This window comes from Myotis nattereri (genome assembly GCF_964212035.1).
Source record: "Myotis nattereri genome assembly, chromosome: 21".
Lineage (NCBI taxonomy): Eukaryota > Metazoa > Chordata > Mammalia > Chiroptera > Vespertilionidae > Myotis > Myotis nattereri.
The window spans coordinates 11,456,568-11,476,240 of NC_138097.1; the positions used below are offsets into that span (position 1 = coordinate 11,456,568).

Consider the following 19,673-nt stretch of genomic DNA (forward strand, 5'->3'; position numbering starts at 1 on the left):
GCGGGGGGGGGGGGGGCGGGGAGATGGTTGGTAGAGGGGGGTAGCGGCGTGGTATTTCCAGGCAGAGCCATACAGCCCCCTCCTAGCTGGGGTGAGTAATCTCATCTTCTCCTCCACCTAGCAACGACACACACATACACACACGGTATCAAGCAAGCACGCCTCCTCTGGCTTTCCTTCCTTCTTTCATTCATCCATCCATCCATTCATCCACGTATCCATCCATCTGTTCGTCCACTTATTCATTCATTTGTTCCGTGAGTCGTTCATTGAGCTCAGACATGGTCTTGTAGACACATCGATGGGGACCGGATCCCCTCCCTGCCTTTGAACTCACAGACTGGTGGGGGAGGAGCTGCTGTAGGTCAGACAAGACAATGCTGAGGGAAAGGTCTAGGGCAGCGGTTCTCGACCTGTGGGTCGCGACCCCTTTGGTGGTCGAACGACCCTTTCACAGGGGTCACCTAAGACCATCCTGCATGTCAGATATTGACATGATGATTCATCACAGTAGCAACATGACAGTTATGAAGTAGCCACGAAAATAATTTTATGGTTGGGTCACAACATGAGGAACTGTATTTAAAGGGCCAGAAGGTTGAGAACCACTGGTCTCGGGCAAGGGTCTGGCAGGGGGCCTATCCTATCTCCTGGACCTGTCTCCATCCCCTCAATTTATGCTTGCTCACACTGGACCCCAAAATGTAGACATATGCCTGTGAGGTGCCCTACACAGTTTGGGGATGACCTCTCCAATCCTGTGCCCAGAAGGGTACTCAAATGGAGATTTCTGGAACCCCACCCGGGGGCCCTGAATGGTATCGAGCTGGCGATTCCTACCTTGACGACTGCCCACAGAATCAACAAGGCTCAGGACTCTAACATCAGAAAGGGCGAGAAAAGCACTCGGGCCTCCCTGCAGAGTTCTAGGACCAACGTCTCGCCGGCTACTTCAGCCTCCTCTTAACAGGCGGGGAAACTGAGGCATAGATTAGTTAAGTCGTCTGCCCAGAGTTCCCCAGCGAGGAAGAGGTCTCCTGCCTCCAGGCTGGTCTCCGGCTGGGTCTGGTGCGGGCACACGGCTGTGATTGCTCACACCCCCCCCCCCCCCTTGCTAGCCCTTTTCCCTGGGAGGTCTTGAATGAGACTGCCCGGTCCCAGCAAATGCTGCTGTGCTAGCAGACAGGGGTGAGCTCATCCGCTGAGGTGGTGTGGCAGGAACGTGGCGGCAGCCTGGGCTTCTGCCCCCGTCTGAAATCATGGATGAAAATAGCTTGCCTGCGGTCTATTGATACCCAATACTCTATCATCAGGTTGGGGAAGTCAATTAAAAGTGTCTGGTTCTCCCTCCGCCCAACCCTCCCACCCCGGGGGCCTGGGAATTGCACGGATGCCAGAGCCCCGTGGCCAACAGGAACAGGGCCATGAATCCCATTTTACAGCCAAAGCCAGAGGCTGCAGGCTGCGCGGAGCCGAGCCGTCTGCAGGCAGCTCCCAGGGAACGGCTCCCCAGTCCGGAGGACGGGCTCAGGCTCAGGCTCAGGCTCAGGTTGCAGGAACATCTGGCCCTTCTGGAAAATGCACGGGAAACAGCTCAGGTTGGGAGGGCCCTGGGATTGCTCTGGAACTTCCTGTGGCCAGCGGGGCAGAGGCCAGGAGACCAGGCTGGTTTGATTCTGGGAGCGACTGTGGCTGGTCGCACATGGGACCTCAGGACTCTGGTTCGTGTTCAGCCCCGGGTTGCGGTGGGAGTGCCCGAGGCGATGCAAACGCCTCTCCTGCCACATGAACAGGAATGTGGACCTTCCTCTCCTCTCCAGCTCGATGCTGAGCAGGGACCGCCAGCAGGGGAGGGAATACCAGCCCCTCCAAGCCCTGCTCTGGCCGAATTCCACCTGCGCACCTTTCTCAAGACACAGCCCGGCCCGCTGTGGGCTGTGGGTCTAATGTAGCTGCGGCTCACTCAGCCGGCCCCCCTTCCGCCTCTGTCCCCAGGGTCCTCCCCCCTTCAGGCCCCGCGTTCCAGCTTTCCTTGGTTGGACAGTGATAACCAATAGCGCAGGGATCAAGCGCCCTGGGGAGTCTGGTGACGCCTGTGCAACTCTTCCCCGGATGATGCTCTTACCTGCATAATGGAATACACACAGCGTCACAGGAAAACGACGAAGCTGAAATCCAGCTCAATCCATGGATTCCCCCCCCCCCCCGCCCCCCATTGGGAACCCCTAGGGAAGGAGTGTTTGGGGAAGAGGGAGCAGCCAGCAAAAAGTTCCTCGGATGGAAATGGACATGGCAGGTTGGAGGGCTGAGCTCAGTGGGCGGAGGGGCCTGGGACTTGGGCTGCTTTAAGTCTGCATTCCTAGTGTGCTGGCAGCCACCGGAATTTAAAGCAGGGGGTGTGGTGAGCAGATTCATATGATAACAGATCCGTTTGGCTGCTGGCTGGAGAGGGGATGTTAGGAGGGCAAGAGGGAAGGCAGGTGACTCACCCCTGAGGGTCTAGTGCCAGCCCCCAGGTGACACTGATGCAAGGGCCCCAGCCTTTTTAATCAGAGCAGCAGAGGACACGGGGGCGGGGGGGGGGGGGCGTCCTACGGGATTTGGGAGGCCTCACTGGGTGGATTGCCTGGGCTTTGGACCCAGGGCCGAAGCAAGGGGGGACACGGATTTGGGGTCACAGCCTAGTGCCGACTGTTCCTCATTCACCATGTGACCTTGGACCAATTGCTTCTCCCCGGTCCTCAGGCTCAAGAGGATGGAGGAAGGGGTTGGACCAAGCTCTGAGTGGGAGTCTAGAGGGGCTCTAGAACCCTCTGGCGAAGCAGTACCGTTTGCCAGGGAAGGTGACTAGATGAGGCGCAGGTGGGCGTCCCAGTGTCTGCCCAGCGGGAGGCTCTGCAGGCGGAAGACTGGCGTTGGAAGGGCAGGCGGTGGCGCATCAGCCAGGTGCTGAGGCGGGAGGCGGCCAGGAGCTTCTGCCCCCACTGCCCGCAAAGACGGCTCTGGGCTCCCTGTGGCCCATCAGCGCCCTCCCAGGCCAACCAGAACCAGAGGGCGGCCCCAGCAGCCACAAGGGGGTTGGGGCTCGGTTCTTCCTCTCCTCCCCCTCCTCCTCCTCCTCCTGCTCCTCCTCCTCCTCCTCCTGCTCCTCCTCCTCTTCCTCCTCCTCCTCCTCCTCTCCCTCCTCCTCCTCCTCCTCATCCTCCTCCTCCTCCTCCTCCTCCTCTCCCTCCTCCTCCTCCTCTCCCTCCTCCTCCTCCTCTCCCTCCTCCTCCTCCTCCTCTCCCTCCTCCTCCTCCTCCTCTTCCTCCTCCTCCTCCTCTCCCTCCTCCTCCTCCTCCTCTCCCTCCTCCTCCTCCTCCTCTCCCTCCTCCTCCTCCTCCTCTCCCTCCTCCTCCTCCTCCTCTCCCTCCTCCTCCTCCTCCTCCTCCTCCTCTCCCTCCTCCTCCTCCTCTTCTCCCTCCTCCTCCTCTCCCTCCTCCTCCTCCTCTCCCTCCTCCTCCTCCTCCTCTCCCTCCTCCTCCTCCTCCTCTTCCTCCTCCTCCTCTTCCTCCTCCTCCTCCTCCTCCTCCTCCTCCTCCTCCTCCCCCTCCTCCTCCCCCTCTGCCCCATACTGCTCTTCCTCTTCCTCCTCCCTCCTCCCCCCGCATCCTCCTCTGGGCAGAGGGGCAGCCATGGCAGCTCAGCCTCAGCGGGCAGGGAGCTTTCTCCCACGTCATCGCCACAGCTCAGCTCCTCGCATTACGGCCTGGCGATGGCTCCTGGGAGGCTCCGTCATGTGTTCAGTGGGCACATTTATTGAAAAAGCACCTTTTGCTGACCTTAAGCTGGGCCCTGGGGACTTCACAGATGAAGAACCAGTCCCTGCCCTGAAGGAACACTGGCCTTGTGCTGGAGCTCCCCGTGCTTTTATTGTCACTGATCTCAGAGGCGAGCGGACAGGGAGAGGGCAGGGGGAGCTGCACCACGCAGGACGGTGGGTGTGTTGGAGAGTCACAGGGGGTTTGGTTTGGCTTTGACCGAAAAGGGGGGCAAAGTCCAGGGGGTGTCTTTCCAAGGCTGGTTGGCACCTCCCTGAAAGCAGGCTTCTTTTTCTTTTTATTGATTTCAGAGAGGAAGGGAGAGATAGGAAGGTCAATGATGAGCCCTAACTGGTTTGGCTCAGTGGCTAGAGCGTCGGCCTGCGGACTGAAAGGTCCCAGGTTCTATTCCGGCCAAGGGCATGTACCTTGGTTGCGGGCACATCCCCAGTGGGAGGTTGTGAGGGAGGCAGCTGAATCGATGTTTCTCTCTCATTGATGTTTCTAACTCTCTATCCCTCTCCCTTCCTCTCTGTAAAAAAATCAATAAAATATATTTTTTAAAAAAAGAAATGTCAATGATGAGAGAGAATCATGGATCGGCTGCCTCCTGCACGCCCCCTGTTGGGGATCGAGCCTGCAACCCGGGCCTGTGCCCTGACCAGGAATCGACCCGTGACCTCCTGGTTCCTAGGTCGATGCTCAACCACTGAGCCATGGTGGCCGGGCGAAAGCAAGCTCCTTAAAGGGCCGGAGGGCATGTGACGATTCCGGCCAGGTGTGATGGAGGGCGTCAGAGAACTCTGGGAGGCCCCCCCAATAATGCCAGTCAGCCTAGGTCAGTGGTCAGCAAACTCATTAGTCAACAGAGCCAAATATCAACAGTACAACAATTGAAATTTATTTTGAGAGCCAAATTTTTTAAACTAAAACTATATAGGTAGGTACATTGTTATTAACTTAATTAGGGTGCTCCTAAGCTGGCCTTTGCTACAAACGTCCTCAATCTGATGGAGGTACGTTCGCCGAGGCCGACCCCTTCCAACTCTCCCATCCACACCCAACTTGTATACTTGTTTCGTCTGTCTCCTTCCGTTCATCCTCTCTGTATGTCCAAACCATCTCCACACACCTTTCTCCATCCTCAACACTACATCTTCTTTCACTCCAGAGCGTTCCCTAAAATTAACTTAATAAACTTTACTTAAAGTTTTAAGTCAACTTCGCACTGTACATGCGCGCCTGCACGTGGTATTTTGTGGAAGAGCCACACTCAAGGGGCCAAAGAGCCGCATGTGGCTCGCGAGCTGCAGTTTGCCGACCACTGGCCTAGACCTTTGCAGGGTTGACCTGGAGTCTCGCGTGCCATCTTGAGTGATGCCTCCGTCCCGAGCCCTGTGGAATCTAATTGCAGATGCTTTTGTTCATAAGAAGGAAGTCCTCACTGGGTCTCAACCTGCTCGACACATAGTAAGAAATCAGTAAATGTCCGGTTCCTCGCTTGCCTCCTTCCTCCCCCCATCCCCCCCCCCCCCACACACACACACTCACAGGTCCCGCCCACACCCACTCATAGGGCCACTGTCCATACTCAGCCATGACCAGAAAGTGGGCAGGCGGGGCCAGGCCAGGCAGACTGTTGAGTCCCAGGGCAGGTTGGGCAAAGTCTGCAGGGCTGAGCAACCCCTCTGCCAGGTGGGGGCAGGGGGGCGGGGTAGGGTGGGGGCTGGTCCTGAGTCCCTGCCATGAAAAAGCCCCATTGTGGGGTCTTTGGGGGAGGATATATTTATTTTGTTTCCTGAGCCGTGTGAACAGTGCATTGTGCGGCTTGGATCCAGGGCGCTCTGTGTGGCTGGGGAGGGATTACGCCCCCATCGTGGGTAGTGTGATTATGAAAAGGCCCCATTCAGCTCCGGTGCTGTTCCTGGGGGCAACCTCGTTTCCGCCCTTCTCCCTCAGATACGGCCTGGGGCTGGGTGTCCATGTAGGGTGGGAAGTGTCTTCTTAAACCCAGTTCTTTAGGGGCTCTGCCCACCTTCAGGTAGGGTCTCTCAACACCTAAGGGGTGGACCTGACCAGGGGGCTGGGGTGGGACCCAAGAGAAAGATGCTGTTCCTGTCTCCGAGGGCCTTGAATTTCAACTTGACATGTTACCTTCGAGGGAGGTTTTCATGCCCAGGCACAGAGATTAGTGGAAGACCTCCATCGTACCACTTCATTTATTAAATATAATTTAATTTTCCATCCTCACCCAAGGATATTTTTCCATTGATTTTTAGAGAGAGTGGAAGAGAGAGGGAAAGACAGAAGCATCAATGTGAGAGAAACACATCGATCGGTTGCCTCCTGCCCGTGCCCCGACTGGGGCCCAGGCTGGGGAGGAGCCTGCAACCGAGGTATGTGCCCTTGAAGGGAATCGAACCTGGGGACCCTTTGGTCTGCAGACCGACCCTCTATCCACTGAGCCAAACCGGCTAGGGCCATCGTACCACTTTGAATTCATGTCATTGCTGGGCCCCATGGCCTAGGGGGCCTCTGAATTCATATTTACATACTTTCTGTGATTATTTTGTGAACAGCACAATTGTGTTGCCTTATGTTTATTTTGGGGTGTGTGTGTGTGTGTGTGTAAAAAGGGTGTTTGTTCACAGGAAATGTCTGAAACACACCCCAATTTTGCTAACCCTGTCTTGGCACCTTTTTATGTTTTAGTGAACTGGGATCCCCAGTCCTTGGAAGTGGCCCTGGATTGTCTGGCCCTGCACGGGCCCCCAGCAAAGGGAGCAGCCCGCGTCCTGTCCTGCACCGTCTGGACTTGACCGACGGGTGAGGTAAGCAGGCCTGGTGCTGGTGAGCGCCCGGCACCTGTGGGAGTCGGCACAGAGGCCAGAACGGGGGTCCTTCCTCCCACTTGGCTGGGTCCCCAGATCCTCAGGCCCCTGGTAGGGAACATGAAATTCAAGTCCTTGCTGGGCTGTTCCCTACCTTTCTTGGGGTGCCAGCCTCCTAGGCCTAGCACGACTACCTCTCACTGGACGTGCCCCCCGCTCCTGCTAAACCTCCTCTCCCCCCACTCTCCACTATTCTGTGCTCACAGTGTCTGTGAGCACAGCTAGCACAGCCTGTCTGACCCCGTGCTTCAGGCGCTTCGAAGCCTGAGAGCCCCCGAGTGCCATGGGGTCTCGTCTCAGTGAGAGGGCAGCTCACTGCCTCTGTCCTGCCCATTGGCCTGGCCCCCTGCTTCCGCCTCACTGAATGACCGCAGGGCGTCCCCGAGCCTTGAGTTTTCCATCTGCGCTATGGGGCACGGCAATGGTTGGTCTCTGAAGGCGCTCTCTGCTTTTGATTTTCTGTGCGTCCTGGAATCTGGATGCAGATATAATTGGGATCCGACTGACAGTCTTTTCGCGGGTGCCTGGGAGGTCACGCTGGGATGCTGGCAGCTCCATGTGCCCCAGCACGGCCTGGGAGAGGTTGTCTCCTGGACTTTTGCCCCTATGTTCTTGGGGAGGTTAAAGATGCTTGGTTAAGCCCGGCCGATGTGGCTCAGTGGTTGAGCGTTGACCTATGAACCAGGAGGTCACGGTTCGATTCCCGGTCAGGGCATGTGCCTGGGTTGTGGGCTCGGTCCCCAGTAGGGGCCATGCAGGAGGCAGCCAATCAATGATTCTCTCTCTCTCTCTCTCTCTCTCTCTCTCTCTCTCTCTTTCTCTGAAATCAATAAAAATGTATTAAAAAAGAAAAGATGCTTAGTTAACCCCCTAGAGTGCCGGGGGAGCGTGATCGTGCTCCTCCTGTCTTTTGCCAAAAGTGCCGGGAGCGCTATCAAAGCTTCGAAATGGCGTCCAGTTCTAAGTCTGCTTTTATTAGTGATGATGCTATTGCTAAATATGTCAATGTAGTAAAGGTTTCCTTAAGTTTTTGAATATCGCCGAAACCGGTTTGGCTCAGTGGATAGAGCGTCGGTCTGCGGACTGAAAGTTCCCAGGTTCGATTCCGGTCAAGGGCATATACCTGGGTTGCGGGCATATCCCCAGTGGGAGATGTGCAGGAGGCAGCTGATTGATGTTTTTCTCTCATTGATGTTTCTAACTCTCTATCTCTCTCCCTTCCTCTCTGTAAAAAATCAATAAAATATATTTTTAAAAAAAGTTTTTGAATATGTAACTTCATTTACTTGTGATTCATAATTTTTTTCCCTAAACTGCTGTAAAATCAGCAAAAATGCCTTGGCAATTTTAGCATGGTTCCTAGGATATTTGGCACACAAAGGGTTAATATATAGCCCCTCCTGTCTTTGAAAAGAAGCATAGAGGAAGGCTTGCTGCTGGCCTTTCAGCATTGGTGGGTGGTGGGATGAGCCTGAGGATGGCGGGGGCTGGGAGTGGGCTGCACTGGAGGGGGCACTGCTCAGTTCTGAGGATCCCTGAGCTCCCAGCTACCTGTCCTGAAATAGGGTCTGATTTCAGGAGGTGGCCCCGGGTGCCACAGGAGAGAGAGAGACATCCCTCCACTTGCTCTCCAGCAAGGCCTCCTGTTGGGGAGACAGCTCTGTGGGACAGGATGGCCAGCGCCTGCTCTTGGCTTTGATCTTGCACTCAGGGAGAAAGGAAGGTGCGGGGGTGGGGTGGGGGCATCTGTGAGAGGCCAGGATCGCCCAAGCTGGCATGGCGCCCGGTGGGTGCATATGCCAGCAGTCCTAGCTGAGATGGGACGTTACCTCGGGCTTGGGGACCAGGGCTTCTTGGAGCGTGACCTGGTCATCCCAGGGTAAGCTGGAGTGTCCTCGAAGGATGGAGGGAAGGATTTGTGGATGGATGGATGGGTGGATGGATGGATGGATGGATGGATGGATGGATGGATGGATAGGTGGATAGGTGGATGGATGGATGGATGGATGGATAGGTGGATGGATGGAGGGATGGATGGATGGATGGATGGATGGATAGGTGGATGGATGGATTGATGGATGGATGGATGGATAGGTGGATGGATGGATGGATGGATGGATGGATGGATGGATAGGTAGATGGATAAAATTAAGCTGATCTGAGGGAGGACTCTCTAATGACTTAGTCAGTATTGACTTACAAACACAAGGGAGAAAAATGAAATTTTATCTCAGTGTGTAAGCCTGATGGACTACGAGAATGAGTCTGGAAGCTGGGGTTGTGGAAAGGCGATGGAGGTTTGGCAGGCAGGAGTGTGGGGATGGAGCGAGGAAGACTTGGTTTGAGACCTGTTGAGTTTGAGGCAATGGAGGGAGAGTCAAGTACACAGGGGACCCTTGTCAAGGTGGGGACGCAGATTTGGAAATGTCACGTACAGAGATGATGGTGGAGGTTCTCTGAATGCACGAGTCTTCAAAGGGGAGGCGTTGACATAAGAGACGAAGAATGAGGACAGGTCCGTGGGGTTGTTCATGGTTAAAGGGACTGCTGAGGGGCAGTCAGCAAGGAGGGAGAAGCCTACAGCCTCCTGGAACCGGGGGGGTGGGGGTGGGGGTGGGGGTTTCAGGAAAGTCAGTAACACCCAGTCCCGTGGAGCTGAAAGAGCAGCAGGACAGGTTGGATTGCTCTCTGGCGGTCCTGGGGGCGAGCTTGGGTAGACTGTTGGCAAGGGGAAGTCATATTGCTCTGCTCCTGGGAGGCGATGTTATTTCTGTATTAGAGACCGATGCACAAAATTCATGCAAGGGGCTCAGCCCTCGCAGCCGCGGCAGCTTGCCTCAGGCCTTGCAGCCCTGGCTTTGTCCAGAAGGTCGTCTGGATGGACGTCCGGAAGGTCATTTGGCTGTCCAGTCCAATTAGCATATTATGCTTTTATTATTATAGATGGCCGGCATACTCGCCAATTACAGACACCTTGCCCAAAGTGTCTAAATAGGGTTCCCTAAGGACAGAGTCCCTTGACATAGAGCCTACACGCTATAGTCTACAGATCTGTGTATCTATTGTGTATATGTTGTCATATATCTATCATCTGGTCATTTATGAGTGACTGCATGGTGCCTTGGGACGAGCCCTGTGTCAGAGGTTAAGGGATCTGGTTTCTGATTCTGGCTCTGACTCCAACCAACTGCATTCCCTTGGCCAGATCCTTCAGCCAGAGCTCTGTCTACACGCTGGCAAAGTTACTTGCCACTCCTTATCGCTGTTCACATTGGAGTCCCCCCAAATATATTACCTTGCTCATTGCGACTGCTCAGTAAATGTGTTTGCTGCATGGATGGATGGACAAAGAGCCAGGTGGGCGAATGACGAGTTCTGGAGCTCAGTCTGCCCATCTATAAACCAAGGGATTGTGACTCCAAGCTTCCTAAGATTCCTTCCATCGGCAATCATCTATAGAGGGGTGGGGAACGTCCAGCCCATGGGCCATATAAGGCCCGTGAAATCACTTGGCATTAGAGGTGAATTAATTAAATGTTTGACCAAATAGAGCAGCCTAATTTTTCAGTTGATAATTTTGTATGGTACGAGGAAAAAAAATACATATATGTGTGTGTGTGTGTGTGTGTGTGTGTGTGTGTGTGTGTGTATATATATATATATTTTTTTTAGAGGCCCGGTGCATGAAATTTGTGCACAGGTAGGGTCCCTAGGCCTGGCTGGAAATAAGGGCTGATCTGTGGGGCGACCAGCGGGAAGATCGGGGGGGCCCTGCTGGCACCCACCTTGGCCAACGGCCTGCAGGCAGCTCCTGTGTTGAGTGCTGCCCCCTGAAGGTCAGTGTGTGTCATAGCCACCAGTCGTTCTGCTGGTTGTGCCACTGGTTGTTCTGCTGGTTGTTCCACTGTTAGGTCGATTTACATATTAGGCTTTTATTATATAGGCTAAAAGTCTAAGCGACCATTATGACCGGACGACCGGAAGACCAGCCGGTAGCTATGACGTGCATTGATCACCAGGGGGCAGATGCTCAGTGCAGGAGCTGCCCCCTGGTGGTCAGTGTGTTCCCACAGCCAACCTCCCGCAGCCAGCCTACCTCCCACGGTCCCTCCCCCCATTCAGCCGGCCCTAATTCGCCAGTTTGAGGGACCCCACCCATGCATGAATTCGTGCACTGGACCTCTAGTGATGTTATAAATATCCAAATGGTCCTTGGCAGAGAAAAGGTTCTCCACCCCTGGGATGCCTAGTCTTTTTGGATCACAAGCAGAGTTCTTCCAAAGTTGCTTAGAGCCAGCACACCTGGGCCAGTTAGGTCTTGCGAGCTTGTTGGATTGAATCTCCTTGAGGGCGAAGACTGGGTCATTTATTGTCACAGCGCGGTAGCCTTTCCTCTGTGATCAGTGATGAGATCTGAGACGTGAACACTCAGTGTTCATTGAATGAAAGGAAATCACTTCCAACCACCTTCTGATTCTCTAGAGACACATTTCAGAGTATGTAGCATGAGGTCCTCATGGCAGACAACATGCCGTAGTATCCGCCAGCTGCTCAAAGATTATCCTTGTAACAGGCCAGGATGTGTCCCAGTGGCCAGTGTTGGGTGTGACATCTGCATGAGGCTTTGCAACCTCAGGTTTGGGTTTGTCCCCACATCTACCAGCCCATCAACACAGAATCAGGAAACACCAGGACGTCCAGACCTCAGGCATGGTGTAAAAGGGCAGCTGACAACTTGCTCAGTGTCCAGAGGTGAGTCGCCAGGTGAAGGGTCTGGAAATGACCTTGAATGAGGAGTGGTTTCAAGAATGGAATTGGCGGGGGTGGGGGCGGTGGTTTTAGCCAGAAGAGATGGAGGCCTGACTGCTGGGGTGAGTGCAGGAAGGGGTGCTACAGAGGCTGTTGTCCAGGTTAACTTGGACTAGAGTTGGCCTTTTTCTCTGTATGGGCTTTCCGAGGACAGACCTGCCACTTGCCGATATGAGTTGCAGGGAGGCCGATTTCTGCTCAACCTAAGGACTTTAAAAGATTGAAAAACAACAACAATAACATCCAAGTTATAAAAATACTAGAGGCCTGGTGCACGAAATTTGTGCACCGGTAGGGTCCCTAGGCCTGGCTGGCAATCAGGGCCTATTGGGGCCTTCCGGCTGCCGGCTAGGGCCTTCCTCTCCCAGCTGCTGGCTGCTGGCCAGGGCCTTCCTTTGTTCCGCGCCGCCTCCTAGTGGTCAGTGCACATCATAGCGAGCGATCGAACTCCCGGTCTTCTGGTTGAACTCCCGAGGGGACACTTTGCATATCAGCCTTTTATATATATAGACAGACTTGTGTGTCCATTGAAGCAGGGAAGGGGTGCCATTGCCAAGGATGAAGGAAGGGTTTTCGCTGTAGGCGGGGTGTCTCCCAGGGAGAAGATCCCAGGATTCTAAAGACTCGAGCGCTGGACAAAGAGAATGCCCCTTGCTTGGTCAATTTAGAAACCATCCTCAGTTTAGAAACAGTCTGTTGGTCTTTGCTGTGGTTCATCTCATTCCTGCCTGGTCCCCTCTACGCGCATTTTTTTATTCAGTGGTTTTGGCCTTCGACAGAAAAGACAATAAAACCTCTCTCCTCTCTGTCTTAAAAAGAAGAAAAGGATTTGCTTTTCTTTTCCAAATAAAGAGCTTAGAATGGATGCTAATTAAACATTGCAGCAGTCATTTTACTGCAGATTATTATGTCCAATTATGATGCTGAGTACTGGAAATTTAAACAGTGTTGTATGGCAATTATAAACCAATAAAACAGGGGCGGGGGAACCCAAAAGTCAAGAGCTCAGGAAAACTGTACCCAAATGGAGAAATTCCATTAGAAATAATTAAACAAACAAACAAACAAGAATATAAATAAATAATAAGCCCCAAAGCCCAAACTCTATGGCAGTAAAGGCCAAATCCCTCCAAGTTCAGTTTGCTGGGCTGTCCGCAAAGTAGAGCTCTCCCGTCTGTCTGCCTGTCCGTCCGTCCGTCTGTCTGTATGATCTCTTCGGAGAGGATAGATTTGCTTGACCCAAGACTGGACCCGTCACATTCGAATCTGGGGATGAGCACGTGGGAACACCCTCCTGAAAAGTGGATGGAGAGGGAGCAGCTCGGTCTCCATGGCGACAAGGGGCCCCCATCCATAACAGCCTCTTTTTCACCCGGAGCCCAGTCCGCTCTCGCGCACAGGGACTGGGCCTGAGGTTTGCACGCCCCGGGGCCTCCTCTGCGGTGGCTGGTGATGTCAGTGGAGCTGCTGAGGGAGTGATTTTTCTTGGAATCGTGCAGAGGATGGCCCATAAAATACAAATGAATCTATCAGCTGTGAGGCCCAAAATAAAAACTGATTCACCACCGCTGGTGATTCGCAACCAGCAGCGCCGGCTCTCGGCTCCCCCGCCCCCGGCTCTGTGGGGTTTTCCTTTCATAGTAGCAGAAACTGTCAGAGCCAGAGTGGCTCTCCGGGATCGTCCCACCCCCTCATTTTACAGATGAGGTTTCCTTTGAAGCTCGGTTCCAAGCAGGGTTGGCGTCCAACAGGAAAGCGCTAACATCTTCCAGAAGCAGCCCTGGCCTCCCAGCCCAAGGCCCCTTCGGCGTGAATGGCCACGGCTCATCTCAGTCAGCCCCGGTGCTCTGGGCACGATGACTGGAAAATGAGCGTGCGAGAGGGGCAGGAAGTGATGTCACTGGGGACCCCAGGTAGCCGCCTGGTGACGTGATGCCGGTGGTCAGCAGAGCCCGCCCTTGTGTGGCTGGTGATGGAGGGAGCAAGGGGGCGTAGGTGGCAGCTGCTGGTCATCTGGGGCCAGGATGGGAGAGGCACAGGCGTGACACAGCTCAGGTAGCGGCGGGAGCTTGTGTCTCCAGCAAGCTGGGTAGCAGACACAAGGGCGCCACCTACTGGCCGGGGAGGTCAAGGGGCTCCCTGTTTGGATGCACTGTGGGCAAAGAAACAGTGTCTAGCTAAATTTGCCCGGCTACTTCTCCAGGGGTCTGAACCCTTCGAAGAGGAGTCTTTTGTCCAGCCACGTCCCTAACACTGTCCCCCCAACCCCAGGCCCCCCACCAACCTTGCTTCCTCCACCTGCTGCCTCTAGCAGGGAAGCTAGGTCTTACCACGCAGAATCCGGAGTGCCCTGCGATCCTGGGCTCTCTACAAAGCCACAGAAGACCCTGCCTCCATGGGTGTCTCGTGTGTGTGTGTGTGTGTGTGTGTGTGTGTGTTGGGGAGAGGGAGGGTGGAATGAGGGGAGGCTGTGGCGACAATCGCGAGTCTGTTCTGAAGCCCAGAGGAAAAAATGAGCCCAGGCGAAGAGAAAGAAAATTTCAGGGTTTCCAAGAATACTTAAATAATTGCTCCTATTCCGGCCCTCGGATTGGCGGTTTGTTTGAGTAATAGCTCTGGCACGAGTCCCTGACACCGCACTTTGTCCCGGAGGCCAGGCCGGCTCTGTCATGTCTGCAGGGCTATCCCCAGGGTGTGTGGGGGCTGTCGGGGGAGGGCGAGGTGGTGAACGTAGCACCTTACTGTCCAGGGTCATGGGTCATGTCCGTGGGCTCAGGACTTGCAGCCTCCGGACAGCTAGAGACTTTCCAGGGGGGCCTTCCCTGAGGTGTGAACTCTCCACCGTGCACATGCTGACCTGATTACCCCACCGGAGCTCAGTGCATAGAAAGAGGCTACAAATGTCCGTGTCATCTGGGGGTGCTCTCATCTTGCATCCAATGTTCGGGGTTGACTTGGTTGCTGGGTGCTTGCAGGACCCCCGATTGTCTACTCTGCCAGTTGTACCTGCAAAGGGATTGACCGAGGTGTGCTTTGTCTTTGCACGTGTTTGGGCTGTGGTTGCATTTGCAGCCATAATTTGCTCAGGCGCCTCTTCCCTACCATGCCAGGGTATCAGCTCCCTGAGAGCAGGGAGGGTCTTTTCCTGGGCTCCCAGAGCTGCAAAAGTAGCAGGAGTGCCCAGCTGGCGTGGCTCAGTGGTTGAGCATCAACCTATGAACCAGGAGGTCATGGTTCGATTCCCGGTCAGGGCACATGCCCGGGTTGCGGGCTTGATCTCCAGTGGGGGGCGTGCAGGAGGCAGCCGATCCATGATTCCCTCTCATCATGGATGTTTCTATCTCCCTCTCCCTCTCCCTTCCTTCCTGAAATCAATAAAAAGATATTTTTTGAAAAAGTAGGAGGAACAGCGGGCTGGATCTTGGAGGCCCTGGTTGTGGTCCCCACTCTGCCCTTCGTGGCTGTGTGCTCTGAGCAGGTCACCCAATCCCCTTGGAAAGGTGGGGGCAGGACTCGGTTTTGTGCTCAAACACCGCAGACTGCGACCCGGTAGCCAGGGGTCATGACATCCCAGCGGGCAGAGTCCATCCAAGCGCCCCTTCCCCGGGTGGGGTGCCTGGGAGCTCGGGGAATCCCTCAGGCCCTGCCTTCCCTGGGGACCCCAACATCAGGGCTCAGCTTCCTTTCCCTCCTGACTCTTGAAATGGCTCTCCAGGGCAGGATCGTGAGCCACTGTCCTCACCCTGCGTCCCCTGTTTCTTCCCAGGGAGCCCTAGCTTGTCCCCTCCAGACACTGTATCACAGATGATCTCCTAGGGGCAGCCAAGGGAACTTCCGCTTTTGCTAGAAAACACACACACACACACACACACACACGTGTACACACGCACACAGGCTAAGAATCCCTCGCTTCTGCCTCATAGTAGCCGTGACATTAACGGCTCACTCTGGCTTCTCGGGTTGTACCTGCTGGCGACAGACACAGTGTGGCTGCAGCAGACGTGCTGGAGCGCAGGGTCCCTCTCCCCCTTCTTGGGAGACTCCTCTTGGAAACCCGCAGCTTTCTATCCTGGGGGGAAATCCCTGAGGCTTCTCTCTAAGTGGGTGTGACCGCCCTGATTGTAACCCAGCAGCAGCTTCCCACCGCGTCCCAAATGCTTACTGGGGCGCATCGGGCTGTGGATGGCCTGTCCCTGTCAGATCCCCCTCCCACATTCCCCTTTCCCTCCCCCTCCCCCGCCCCTCCCCCTCTCCCTCTTCCTCTTTCCTTCCCCTCCCCTTCCCAATTCCCTCTGCCCCCCTCCCCCCTCTCCCTCTCGTACATATTGCTCAGTTTTTCCTTTCCTTTTGCTTCTGCTGCCTGTTGTGGCAAGCGGCCCCCAGCAGAGCCCACGTTCAGAGAGAGAGACCCTTATTTCCTCTGGGTGCACACCCCAGAAAGGAGTTAAATCCAAACATCGAGGAGCACAGCAGCAATCCACTTTCCCCAAGGGTCCTGATGGGGCTCCCCAAACTCCCCGGGTCCCATAAGGAAAAGCAGGCCGCGAGAATGGAAGTGGGACATCGCTCTTAGGACTCAGAGTCCTGGCCATGCCTCAAGAGGGCGCTCTTGCTTAGTTGGAGACCGCGGGCCCTTGGGGGACACCACAAGGGGTGGGGTCCCTGAGAATGATCCCAGGACTGTAGTCTCACCCCTGAGGGGAAGGTAGTACAGGAACCGACAGACATTCCCCCAAGACAAGCTTCCTAACCTGAGTCCGGGTCCCTGAATGTCCGGGGATGGATGACGGGGAGAGGGGGGCGGTCTATAAAGGCTTGTGTTGGAACGCGGTGTTGTGGGTGCACCCAGATGCAGCCTTCCGAGTGAGGGTCCTCAGAGGGGTTTGTGAGCCACCACAGGTTAAGACCTCCCAAGGAGTCGCGTTCCTTGATATCGTTGAACCAAACGGAGCAGGTCAGGGCTCGTGGCTTTCAGGTTCCCTCTGAGGGGCTGGAGGGAGCAGTGACCTCCCTTAGCTCCAGGGGAAGCGCGTCCAGAAACATCTGGTGGCCTCTCTGGGCACCCCTCCGCCCCCCTGAGTGGTCCCCTGAGGTTGGCTCAGAAGGCCCCAACGTCACTTCCCAAAGCGGCCCTTCTCATTCTGGGGTGTGTGTGTGGGGGGGCTGCTTCAATCCCCGAGGGGGTGCAGGGCCCACCTGCTCTCCGGAGCTGCCCAGAACAGACCCAGCCCCCGAACTGCTGGAGAGTCCGCCGAAACGTTCTTGTGTGTCCGGGGTCTGCTCGCCTCACGTCCTCCAGGCCGAACGTCTATTTACCCGAGCTCCTCTGGGTAAATAGTCAAGTAGCTGCTTGGTTCACAGATGAATCGAGTGTCCGACTGTTCTCTCACGCACACCCCCATTCGCCCCCCACTCCAGGGTCCCCCCTGTCCTGGTGGCCACGCATGTTGGCTCCTGCATTTCCTGTGACCTTAAACCTCAGATGCTCATTGTGCCCGGGACACCCCTGACTCCCCAGAGCCCAAGATTCTCGCACACATAATCGCGGGTGGCCAGCATGTTCCCGCTCAAGGTCTTCGCACAAGCTGTGCCCTCTGCCAGGGACATGGCCACCTGCCTCCTGTCCTTCAGGTCTCAGTGGAAATGTCACCTGCGTAGCAACATCTCCCAAAAGCACCAGCCCGCGAACCTGCTTGCTTCCCAGGGCTGGTCAGTCATTGGAGTTGGTTACCAAGTTTGTGGGTTCATCACCTGACACCCCACTCGAGTAGGGGGGAGCTCCTTGAGGACAGGGTCTGTGGCCTCTGTGGTCACCACTGGGTCTTCGGACCCAGAATCCTCTCTGGCACAGCGTGGTCACAATACGTCTTGGACACAATAGGTTTGATTGCATGAACAACCAGCATCAGTAATCCTGGGGAGAAGGAAATGTTCTTATCACCATTTGCATACAAAATAATCATAATCCTGTATAATAAAGAGCTCATATGCTAATCAGACTGAACAGCAGAACGACCGTCCGGACATCCGGACGACCTTCCAGACAAAGCCAGGGCTGCGAGGGTCAAGCCTCTTGCATGAATTTCATGCTTCGGGCCTCTAGTCTTATCTAATAATAGACAAACATGGTAATTGACCGTACCTTCACCACACCTCCCATTGGCTAATCAGCACAATATGCAAATTAACCACCAACAAATATGGCGGATAATTTGCATACTGAAGGCAGGGCGGGGCAGCAGTGATTGGCCGGCCCGCCCGAGCGTCCTGTGTGCCACCCGACCCAGGGTGGCAGGGTGGGACAGCGTGACTCCTCTGTCACCCCAGCTTCCTCATCACAGCTCCCTTGGGGGCCTAAGCCTTTAGTCGGACATCCCCCAAGGGCTCCCTGGCTGCCAGAAGGATGTCTGACTGCAAGCTCCCCGGGGAGTGGGCCTAAGTCGACAGGTGGACACCCCCCATGGGGTCCTGGACTGCAAATGGGCGCAGGCTGGGCTGAGGGACCCTCACCCCCCGAGTGCACAAATTTTTGTGCACCGGACCTCTAGTAATTACAATAAAGGGGGCTGGGGGAAACCCTTGAGGGTAATGTATATATCTGTGGCCTTGATGGTGGCAGTGGTTTCACAGGTGTGTGTTTTCTCCCAAGTTCACTGCGTTGTATACATTAAATATTTATAGCTTTTTCGCATGTCAATTACACCTCAAGAAATTGGCTTAAAAAATCGAAAGGTAATTAGGAGCCCTACATGGAGAAGTGATTACGTTTAAAAAGACAAAATTATACATTACCACGGTGATAATGTGAAAATATGTTTTATGTGGACATAAAGAAATATCTGTTTAGCTCTGGCCAATGTGGACCAGTGGTTGGAGCGTTGGCCAGCGCACCGAAGGGGCGAGGGTTCAATTCTCAGTTAAGGGCACGTACCTGGGTTGCAGGTTCAATCCCTGGCCCCAGTTGGGGTGTGTGTGGGAGGCAACCCATCGATGCATCACTATCACATCTATGTTTCTCTCTCTCTCTCTCCTTTTCCTCCTCCTCCTCATGCTCCGCCCCACTACCTTCCACTCTCTCTAAAAAAAAAAAATCAATGGAAAAAATATCCTCAGGGGAAAAATATCCTCAGGTAAGGATTAACAAAATAATTTTTTAAAAGAGAGAAAGACCTGTTTGTATTACTAAAAAAAAAAAAAAAAAAAAAATCGATCATGGGGGAACCATGACAACACAGACCGTCCTCCCACTGTGCAGCCAGAATCCGGGGCAGAGCAAGGCTCTGAGTCATTGCCCCTCGAACATAGGCTGATTCATCCAGCGCTGCCTCCGGCCGCCCGGCCGGCCCGGGCCGTCGGGGCCTGTGAAAGAGCCCCTTGTCACGTTTCACTGTGTGGTCGTTTACCGGGGCGGGCTTGCCTGGCAGAGAATTTTAATTTTTTGAAAATAATTCAGACCATCTCGGAACACACAGGCCAAGTGCCCAGGTGCAGGTAGGAGCAGCATGAATGCCTTTATTCCGGAGGCTTCCCGCCCGAGGAGACCACAGGAGGTGGGGACCCCGGCTGCCTCTCTGAAGCCCTGGCTTGTGTGCCGTTTCTTAGATTTCCTACCCAAAGAACTCAGTGTCCCGGTGCTCAGAGCGGGGGAGAAGCAGGAAGGGGGGGCCTGGGAGCCCTGACTGGCTTGGTTCACTGGATAGAGCGTCGGCCTGCGGACTGAAAGGTCCCAGGTTTGATTCTGGTCAAGGGCATGTACCTTGGTTGCGGGCACATCCCCAGTGGGGGGTGTGCAGGAGGCAGCTGATCGATGGATGTTTCTCTCTCATCGATGTTCCTAACTATCCCACCCCCTTCCTCTATAAAAAATCAATAAAATATATTTAAAAAAAAAAAGGAAGGGGGGCCTGGGCTCCTGGGATGGGTCTGCGATGGTTAAGGGAGCAGGAGAGTGAGGTGAGGTCTCAGCAGCCCTTTGAAGCATCACACATCTGATACTGCTGACCCCGTCCACGTCATCAAGACTTGCTTGATGAAGGCCCTAGCCAGTGTGGCTCAGTGGATAGAGCGTTGGCCTGCAGACTGAAGGGTCCTGGGTTTGATTCCTGGTCAGGGCACAGGTCCAGGTTTCGGGCTCGATCCCCCATGTGGGGTGTGCAGGAGGCAGCCGATCCAT

General features: G+C 54.9%; 1 long non-coding RNA gene across 1 annotated transcript in view; it reads left to right on the forward strand.

The window, feature by feature from the left end:
• LOC308535748 overlaps positions 1 to 19,673 on the forward strand; it is a 1,003,266-nt gene that overhangs the window by 63,701 nt on the left and 919,892 nt on the right. The window contains exon 2 of the long non-coding RNA XR_013997295.1: positions 6,513 to 6,631. This is a non-coding gene — a long non-coding RNA (uncharacterized lncRNA). The remainder of the gene's footprint in view (positions 1 to 6,512; positions 6,632 to 19,673) is intronic.